This window comes from Triturus cristatus, chromosome 4_1 (genome assembly GCF_964204655.1).
Source record: "Triturus cristatus chromosome 4_1, aTriCri1.1, whole genome shotgun sequence".
NCBI classification, from domain to species: Eukaryota; Metazoa; Chordata; class Amphibia; order Caudata; family Salamandridae; genus Triturus; species Triturus cristatus.
In genome coordinates this window covers 415,200,108-415,207,785 of record NC_140585.1, presented here as the reverse complement: position 1 = coordinate 415,207,785, position 7,678 = coordinate 415,200,108, and the positions used below count along the sequence as shown (strand labels likewise).

Sequence of the window (7,678 nt, the reverse complement as noted above, 5' to 3'; positions counted from 1 at the left end):
CGAACCCAGGCCCCTGCAGGAGACGCAGTAGTCCAAAGCAGCACCAAAACCGCCCAGCCGTACCAGGACAGAAGCGGGAAGAGGCCGGGCAAACCGAACCAAGGAAGGACCAGAGGCACCGAGACCAACCGGAAGGAGAAACAGCCAGGCAACAAGACTGCAAGGAACGGCACACGAAAACGCGTGGAAACCGAGTGCAGGGGACATGCGAAAAGCACTGAAACGTACCAGGCGGAGTACACCAGCCGCCGCAGCAATCACCCCAAAACACCATACGAGGAAGGCCCCAACCAAGTCAGACAACCTCATAACAGAACGACAGTGTGCCAACACATGACACAAAGGCAGCATGTGCGTGACACGAACCCATGGCCTGCGAGAATTGAATGGAACGCATCACAAATGGTGCGCATCAACCTTGCGCAGGGGCCAAGCCAATCTCCTCTGAATCGTACCAATTAAAGAAGAGCATGAAAGAAATGCCAACTAATGCCACCCTGACAGCGAATGCGGGACACAAACCCATGTCCCGTGAGAGCCATGACAACCAGAGGCACAAGACCTACCATTGAGCCATAGCTCCTGGTTGAGCCATAGCACCTGGCCCAACAGAAAAAGGGGGGTAAGAACCGACCGCCGAGACAGGGAGCACGAAGAGGAGGGAGCGGCACAGCCGCAGACCCGAACACGACAGGGAGAGTCCAAAAAGGACCCCAAAGCCCACAGCACCCGGAAGACCCAGGCGGTCCCCCAACCGGGCACAAACCAGGCCCGACCCTGCACAACCGCAGAAAGCAGACCAGGCCATGCGAAACCAGGGCGGAAAGGCACGAAAGAGCCGAGGACACCGCCGGCAAGCCGAAAGCCAACCGAGCCCCGTGCCCAGAGGAGGCCGAGGGACCCACACGCACCCAGGTGCAACATTTGGAAAAATATAGAAGCCCACAGCCGCCCCCACAGAGAGGGGCAGCCAAACGCCAAAACCCAAACCCCAGAGCCTGCTATAGCAGGGCCTCAAGCACAAGGCGGCGGGGGAGGGGGGAGCGCAGGGCAGGACCGCGACTGCCAGCAGGAGGAGGAACCAGCAAGAGAACCCGACATAGCAGGGCCCCCACCTGGGATCCCCGAACCAACCGGGGCAGAGCAGTAGGAGTGGGAAGAGAGGGAAGGCAACACAGCGCCAGTGTGCAGGAAGGACGACAGCGAAGCAAAAAAACAAACGCCTACAACCTCCACCGCCCGCACCCGAAGGGAAGGCAGGCGGCGCATCCCACCCCCACATAGCCCTTCAAGAGGAGAAACAGAGGCGCCAGAAGCGGACGCAACAGAACCCCAAGCCACCAGGCCAACGGCACACAACAACGCACCCAACGGGGCGACAAGTCCCGCATGGCACAGCAGCCAAGAGACCAGAGGCACACCTTAATAATGGGAAAAACAGAACCGGAGGAGGAAGAGGCAAGCACCCAGCTAGCACCCCCAACCACCAGGACAGAACACGCGTACCGGAAAGTGAAGCAAAGCCACAAAGCAGAGTTTCGAAATTCAGCCCACCCATGACACTTAGACAGCGATATGCAGGTCTCGAACCCTAGTCCTGAGACAGCCTCGACAACCAGAGGCACAAGACAAACCAAAGAGCTAAAGCACCTGGTACATGGAATCCCGAGAAGCCCCAGAAGCAGGACAAAACAACTGCATACATGGAACGCTTCACGAAACTGCGTGTCATCCTTGCGCAGGGGCCATGCAAACTTCCCAGCATCGAACCAAATGTAGTACATGAGCTGCCGAAGCGAGCACCCACCAACCACAGAAGGACCACAAAAAAGTGAGACAACCGGCGTCTCAGAGCAGGAAGAGTGGACAGCGTACATCAAACACCATCACGAAAGAAGAGCCAGAAAGAGTCGCCAACTCATGACACAGACAGTGAGTGCGGGAATCGACCCCTCGTCCTGTGAGAGCCCCGAGAACCAGAGGCACAAGACTCCCCAGCGAGCTACAGCACCAGGCTGAAAAGAAGAGGAAGAAAGGCAGCAAACGCACGACAACACAAAGAACATTATGCATGTGTAAACCAATAAAAGAAGTCCAGTACAATGACTGTGTAGGACAACCACACAGAACCTGCGTATTCGGAAAGCGCACGTTCGCCACAACAGGAATGCTGGCTCTGAATAACAGATGATTAGGTGACACCCAAACCAAAGGTACTCATAACATCTACACTGAGCGGCCCCGCCGGAAACTGAACCCGCGACCCGTGACCAAGACCAAGGAGGAAACCAAGCGAGGACGGATCGGGGAGGAGGGTACCTGGCAACGAGCGCCGCGCAAAAGCCGCCGAAACAGCGGCCTGAACAATGAAAGGACTGCAGGGCAATCGCGTCAGGAGGATCCCGGGAGGGCAGGACACCCTTATTACCATGATGCAGGAAGCGCGAGAAACACAGCACACCCGCAGTAAAGACACACCAGGTACAGCGATACACTGTAAAGAAAACCCCTTGGCACCTAAAAAGGTAAGGAAGGCGGGAGAAACACCCGGTGAGACACGCCCACAACGAAGCCCCGCCCCCGGGACCCCGAGCCGGCCCACAGCCGCGAGGAACAACAGCGCGCACACAGCAACGCCGCCGTCCCCGGAGCGAATCAAGCCGGAAGGAGTGCCATGGACGCAGGTATGCATGCGACCCTCAATGCCGACAATGACGAGAGAATCCCAGCGCCGGAGTCGCACAGCGGCCCACAGACGGACCGAGCCCCGTAGAGCCGCCGCCTCCCCCAACGCCACGAAGGGCAGGCGGGCAGGCGAATACGCGGCTCGGGGAAGGAGTTGACAACAGGGCAGAATTATTTTCAAAAAGCACCCGCTCGCAACCCTCGGGACACAGTCCCAATGATGAAAGGAGGTCTCCTGCAGGGAAACCGGAGTCGCACAGCAGCCGCCCGTAGTTGAAAACGACGGGCGGCGAAGGGAAACACAGATACAAAAGATAGACTGTTCCCAGCGCAAACCCCCCCCCCCTCACCTGAAAACCCACGGCTCGCTAAGGCAGAGCCTCACCGGTACCAGCACAGCATATCGCCACACACCTCGGGGGCAACAAGCAGGGGTACAAACCAGGTCCAAGCCCCTAGGGTCCGCTAGAGCAGGACCTCCAACCCAGGACCCAAGCACCTGCTACAGCAGGCACCACTCACCTGATGCGCTCTGGAGAGAGTGCAGAACAAAAAAAACAGGCTGATGGGTTGGGCCGGCCCGCCTCTTATAGGGGTCATGGGTGTAATGGGTCGGCCATATTGGGAAGGGATGGGAGGCATGGGATGCTGACTTTTTGCTTTGGAGGGTTCTGTTGTGGAGCTGAAGCTCACTGTGTTAATCATGTGGCGAGGAAGACTAACGAGGAGGTAATGGATGGTTGCTGGGAGTTATGAGTGATGGGTGTGAGTGGAGTTTGATTGGTTTGGTTTTAAAAGGGGGTTTTGATTAGGGGAGGGGTTTTTGGTTAGTTAATGAACTGTATAGTGAGGCCAAGGCAATGAGTAGTCTGTATGGTGTAGAGCCAGGTCAATGGGGTTTTTACTGGCGTTTTGTGCACCTGTTTCAATAAAGGGGCTTTTCCACACGTCTGTAGTTATTGGAGACGCCATCCCGCCCGAAAGATCACGTGCTGAGCAAATCATCAAGACGGGATCCTGCTCGGAGCTGTATGGGAAACGGGTGGAGCTGGCCCAGCCGACCTGCCTCGTTTCAGTGATTTATGGGGAAACAACTTACGTCATTCAATGGCTCCTTGAGATAGGGCACGATCCATGGTGCTTGTGGTCGCATTAGTCACCATGCTTCCTTACCTGTGGCACCGCTCCCCACTCCCAGATCTGAAGAGGCCTGCTTCCGGGGACTTCAGACGCATGCGCAGGTACCACAGACAGCAGCAGAAAAGGTGAAACGGACTTTGCTGGTTGTGGACCATCACGGACTGTGCTGTGCTGTGTGCCGGCCCAACACCCACTCTGAGAGGCCTGCCCCCGCAGCTGTTTTCACTCAGCAGTACATCTCCTTCAGTTCTTCTTTATGAAGCTACTGTGTGTGTTTTTTTCCAGAAAAGAGAAAGCTCAAGTGAACAGTGTGTCCCCCCACCTCATAGGAAAGCGGGGGTGTCTACCACACTCCGGTCACTTGATGCAGTTAATGCAAAATCTTGTCTGCGACCAGTTGTTCTAAAATTCAGGCCCCTAATAACACTCCAAATTGGCAACTATGATGTGCTATTCTGTTTCACCACAGGTCCTGGCACCCTGTACTACATACATCCATGAACCGATGCAGAGACCAGTGGTCACCCTGAATTGTGCCTGGTACCTGCCCTACTGACCATCCGAGCCAAAGCGCTACAACACACCAGACATCAAGAAATGTGTTGGTGCCCACGATCTCCAATACCAGCTAATAGGGCCCATTATGTATGTAGCATGCACTCACATAACACTTTTGGTTTGCAGTATCAGCTCTACCACTAAACCGGAGCCCTCTGAGCACTATCCAACAGTACATTCAGACAAGTGGCACTACTATCCCCGTAGCAGTTGGGGTGGCCCTCTGGGCCCATCCAATGAATCAGAGCTTCACCCGTCCATGCCCGAACGATGCCGGGCCACATCCTTTTTATCTGACCTTCACGCTTTGCGTCATTATGAATAAGCAGAAAGGGTCTCCATGCAACCCCACTACCACCCTGAAGGCTGTGTGTTCTGGTCCTTCGATAATCTCTTATTTTACCTCTGTTGGGTGTGCTTCCTGGAGAGATCTCATCAGTAGGGCAAGACCTGGGTGTTGGGGACAAGTAGGGATGGGAGTGCTCCTGGATCTCAACCTGGTAAATCTGCGGTCCTTCTGAGACCCTAAAGGTGCCCTCCCACATAGACTTGGTGGGACCAAGAAGTAATTAATGAGGATCCGGTCCCCAGACCATCACAGCTGAAGGGCACCATTCTAGCGGAGAAGTTAGGCATGACCTGCTTGCTCGTGAGAGTTAAAAAAGAGATCCAAATTCGAAGAAAATTCTTAGTCCACTGCAGTTGGCCTCTCAGTTGGGGGATGAGGTGGGAACCCCTATTAGAACTGTTAAAAGTATGGGGGTTCTGCAGACCTTAATAATTTTGATAGTAATGTGTTGCACACTTTTGGGAATCGGCTATATACTAGATTCAAACTACTACTAAAAAACTCTTGAAGCAGTTTGTATAAATTTGTCGCAGATAGAAAAAAACATTGCTGACCTGCCCAGAGTCAACTTCCCTTGCTGTTCTAACAGTGGCCAAGGTATAACTCAACCTTTCCCATTAAGATCGGATCCTGACCAAACATCTATGGTGCAAGTAGGGGGCTGAATGCTGCAGAGGGAGGTGTATCAACTCCATCTCATGATTCTGGAGGGCTAGAGGTAAACTCTGCTAGTCATCTTTTTTCTGAGCAGCTTTTAACCTCATTTTCCAAGGCGTTACATTTTCCCCCTGGTCATTTGCGGCACAGATATATGGTGGAGTATGGACTCATTTAAGAAGTTGAAGAGGACAGTTACACCTCAAGTTTCTATCCCTGCCACCTGAAGCCAAACCTTATGTTGCTGTAATGGAAAAGATTCCTCACCTTAAAGCGGGGTGCAAAGAAAGTACTAAACAGCTAGAAACAATAAGGTAGTTCACTAGTGTAGTGAACGTAGTGGGAATGGACCATTTCTAGTCAACCATATAATTATGGTTAGGTGGGTTGACTGGGTAGGGATGTGCCACAAAACCATCGATGGCAGTTGTGTGGTAATACATTTCAACCAGCCTTGGTTTTCAGGCAAAGTTGCTTACAATGCCTCGCTATTTGGGCAGCCAACCTTCCATGATTCTCTCAGCTCCCAGGCTCCCACACAGATTTGACCCCTTGCGTTGCATGGATACAAATGATTGGCTGAATACCAATGCAGAGTTTCCTGCCTCTTCCAGAATTAGTTCTACACGGGTAGAGAATATTGCTTCTACTAAGAATTCAAATTTGTTAGACGTGCTTTCCTGGAACACAGCAGGGCTGGTCAGCAGATGTAATGGCACCTTATGGCTCGATTTAATTTAAAAATAAAAAAAAAAAAAACGCAATATTTTATGCTTCCTGGAAACTTAGATGGTGTCCAAATTGTTTTCTGGAGAGTTTTATTTCACCCAGAAACTCCTAAAGAAACTGCAGAAAATTTAGAACACCTCCACCAGACTCATCCTCAACATCCCCTGCTGCAGCCACATCACCAGCCACGAGAGACCTCCACTGGCTCCCAGTCAACAAAAGAATCCCCTTCAAGCTCCTCACACACACCCACAAAGCCCGACACAATGCAGGACCTGTGTACCTCAACCACCGCCTCGCATTCCACGCATCTACCAGAGACCTCTGCTCTGCCCAACTGGCCCTGGATACCGTCCCACATAACCACAAGACCACAGCTGGAGAAAGATCCTTCTCCTACCTCGCAGCACAGACCTGAAACACCCTGCCACTGCACCTGAGGCAATCACCATCACTGCCTCAATTCAGGAAGGACCCTCCCCCCCACCAAAGCACCTTGAGACCCTTACGGTGGAGTAGTTACTCTTTACAAACCACCTGATTGGTTGCTTTTGCTGTAGGTACATAGAGATCTGCAGAAGGCTTTGAGGTCCATTCCCAGGGAAAGGGTGTGGTTGCAGCCTGTCAACAGAAACAGATAGAAGCAATATAGGAGAGAAAGGCCAGTTAATAGAGGAAGCATGGGAGCAGTTATCAGACGCCAGAACTCAGAGACAGTTACATATTTTCGGAGATAATTAATCGCCCAACTTTTGCTGGAGATAATGGAAATAGTGTGCTAGGATATCCCCCAGGAAAAATGGATTAATCCCTTTAAGGGGATGTATGATTTGCCCACTAGTAGCAATAGGGATTCTTCAATAATGACTATCTCTGCATTTTCTCCCATCCTTTTCACAATTGAAGAAGTGGCTGATGCTATTTGTAGGAAAGCAGGACCTGCTTTTATGGTTACCCCCACTTTTTGCTGGTGTTCAACTGTTTTCTGACTAGTCTGACTGAGATCCTGCTGATCAGAACTCCAGTCACTTTGCTCCCTCCCTAAATTGGTAACGGTACGTACTTGGGTACATCCCACATTAGATACTGGTGTACCCTTGTAAGTCCCTAGTATATTGTATTGCGGTACCCAGGGCATAGGTACACCAGGGGTCACCACATGGGCTGAAGCATGTTTTATGCCACCCATGGGAGACCATTCAAACTGTAGCCACAGGCCTGCCATTGCAGCCTGTGTAAGCTGGTGCTAGCACCACTTACGACAGATATAAGTCTTCCTAGATATAAGGACACTGCACTTAAAACGCATAAGTCACCCCTCTAGTAGGCCTTCCAGTCCTGAAGGCAGGGTGCTCGGTCCTAAGTGTGAGGGTGCCCCTGCATGAGCAGGACACCCCTACAGCCTACGGAGTCCATTCTCCCGGGTTGTGAGTGGATCAACCATATAACATAGTGAGGGACATCCAGTCATAACGCAATGGCCATCTCTAAACTGGCTGGAACGAACCTGGGCATGTTTGGTACCAAACATGTTGGAATCATACCCCAACACCATATCCA

The 7,678-nt window shown here is 52.2% G+C and overlaps 2 non-coding genes across 2 annotated transcripts; both read right to left on the bottom strand.

Annotated features, from left to right (window-relative positions):
- Positions 1 to 380: 380 nt before the first annotated feature.
- On the bottom strand, positions 381 to 484 carry LOC146855043 (U6 spliceosomal RNA). The gene has a single exon (XR_014958923.1). It is a non-coding gene; the product is annotated as a U6 spliceosomal RNA (small nuclear RNA).
- Positions 485 to 1,697: 1,213 nt separating this feature from the next.
- LOC146855042 (U6 spliceosomal RNA) lies at positions 1,698 to 1,803 on the bottom strand. The gene has a single exon (XR_014958919.1). It is a non-coding gene; the product is annotated as a U6 spliceosomal RNA (small nuclear RNA).
- Positions 1,804 to 7,678: the final 5,875 nt, after the last annotated feature.